This window comes from Porites lutea, chromosome 5 (genome assembly GCF_958299795.1).
Source record: "Porites lutea chromosome 5, jaPorLute2.1, whole genome shotgun sequence".
NCBI classification, from domain to species: Eukaryota; Metazoa; Cnidaria; class Anthozoa; order Scleractinia; family Poritidae; genus Porites; species Porites lutea.
The window spans coordinates 19,817,747-19,820,246 of record NC_133205.1 but is presented as its reverse complement, the minus strand read 5'-3'; the positions used below and the strand labels follow the sequence as shown (position 1 = coordinate 19,820,246).

At 38.6% G+C, this 2,500-nt stretch overlaps 1 protein-coding gene across 1 annotated transcript in view; it reads right to left on the bottom strand.

Moving 5' to 3' along the window:
- LOC140938045 (CUB and peptidase domain-containing protein 1-like) overlaps window positions 1-2,500 on the bottom strand; it is an 18,618-nt gene that overhangs the window by 1,684 nt on the left and 14,434 nt on the right. The gene's annotated exons all lie outside the window — the stretch shown is intronic.

Sequence of the window (2,500 nt, the reverse complement as noted above, 5' to 3'; positions counted from 1 at the left end):
GCAAGGCCGAAAGCATAAAATTAAAGCTATAAGAGCAAATATTATTTGCAGGCTAATTGTAGCGCTTAAGACTATTTTAATAGTGGATGGTTGATATTATCTTCATTTCAGAGAAGGGGTTATCAAAATGGTAGACTTATTGACCTTTCGCCTTTTAAGTCGCTCGCTTTGAGAAAAAAAAAAAAAAACTACGCGTGCGTGTTGTATACTTTATAAGGAAAATGTGGCGCATTTGATGTTGATGTGCTCTTCAATCAATTTTTTGCGTAAAATGCGAGTTTATCGCAATTTCGCCTATTGCCAAAAGCGGTAGCCTCCCACGCAGACATTCTTAGCGGTTCGTCACGCGTTCCCCGGGCAGGAACACGTGACGAACCCATAAGAACGTCTGCGAGGGAGGCTACAAAAAAAAAGCAGTTGAACAGTTTTAAATTATAACAATATCACCTCAAGCATGAAGAAATGCTTAGTTTTCTTAACTATTTAAGTAAATCTAGATTATTTATAAATAAAATGGCGGAAATTTTCAGAACAGTTCTTTAACCGGGCCCCATCGGCATAATGTTCATTAATGAATTTATTATTCGAATATTGAATCCGTTGGTAGTTGTAGATTTCAGATTCATTTGCATTCCTGCATGCATAATGAGCAGTGAGTTCACACTTGAGAGAGAGCAATGAAATTTCTACCTACTCAGATTTCTTGAATTTGATGTAAATGTCTTCAAAGCAACTTTATCCATTCAAAGATTTTTCAATCTGACCGAATACAGAGAGGTATCGTTAAAAAAAATCACTGCTCATCACGCATATGTGAAAGAAGGCAGATTTGAAATACTGGGGTCAATAGGTGGTTTTCACGTTACGTCATCTCCGCCATGTTGCAGGGGCACCCAACGGCAATTTTCGGGAAAATATCTCTTCGGAAGACGATTTGAGATCTAGAATTTTCGGAGCATTTGTTGTAAAATTTCTTGCTTGCCTGCCTCTCCTAGGATTTTCGAACATCTACAAAATGGTATAATTACTCATTTTTAACGGATTTTGACCCTAAAAAAAGGCCACCTAGAATTTTCGGGAGCCTTTTCCTGGCTAAAATTTATGGGGAGGTAAGTTTTTATCCCTATAATTTTCGGATCACTAGATTTTGAGCTAGGAAATCCGAACAGATGAAACGTTTTTAGGGGATAAAAATATGCCTATATCTACCGTTTGAATACTAAAATACGTTCAACAATGCTATGTTAAGTGGTTTTGAACTATATCCTCGTTGGGTGCCCCTGATGCTGGTGGACGGTAAACAAAAGATCGCTCATTAGCTCGCTTTGTTTGTCCACCAGCATTTGTTCATTTCACCATTGTTATTTGTGTCTCCCGAGATTGCATGAAAACCACCTATTTAATAAAACTTTTACAAGTGTAATTTTTAACTGTAGCTATTGTTTTCGGATCCTAAGACAATAGCTACACTTAAAAATTACACTTGTAAAAGTTTTATTAAATTGACCCCTGGTTGCGGCAACGACTCTACGTACCGTACAACGAATTCATTTTTCAAACAAATCGATTCATTAATTAATGGAATCTATAGGGGTAAGCTTGACCCGTATGACATAGCAAAAACTCCACGGGTGAAAGTCCGAGGGTTAAAGACTGACTTGAATTTATTTCTTCTTAAACAAATTATCTCATGAAACATTAGTACGTGCATATTGGGGACAGGAAAGAATATTTATCAATGTAGGAGCGCGAGAGTGTGGGAAAACAGAGTTCTAGTCGTTGAGGAAGCATATGTGATCAGTCGTTATCATAAGACAGTAAGAGTATCGTCTACAGAGGCAGGGTACTGTTTTGCTACGTATTTCTTCACCAGTGTTATATCCATCCTATATACTGAGCAGCATGCATGTCATAATGTCGAACTTTAAACCTGATGTTCAACTGAAAGAATACAGTGATATAACGTTTTTTTTATTCTACTCTTGGAGAATTATTTTAATGGTCATATTGTTGAAAGTAGTCTCGTACTCATGAGACTACCTCATCTGGAAAGAGTACGCGCGAGCAGTCAAACGAAAGGTCTGGAACGAGGCTGAAAACAGAGAGTGAGACTAGGAAGAGACGCTAAAAATACGGACTGTCCGTTTTGCATACGTTATTTTTATTCGAATTGCCCGCTTCTCCCAGCCACGGGCAATTCCCATTGGCTGAATTTCGATGCAAGCTGTCACCAAGCTGTCAAGTAATGTTTTCAACAAGTCATTCGCGATATTCCGTTCCGCGCATGATGAATAGATTTCTAAAGCTTTCGCTGTGAAATGACAGATGTTGATTGCTTGGATTTGCTCACGCAAGAAGTGGGATTTGTTTTAAAATCGGAGCAGAGGGAAGCTTTGGAGATGCTGCTCAGGGGAAAGGATGTTTTCTGTGTCCTACCGACAGCCTTATTTATCAGATGTTTGTTGACACAAAGAGTTCTCAAAGTTCCATGCAACGGCCG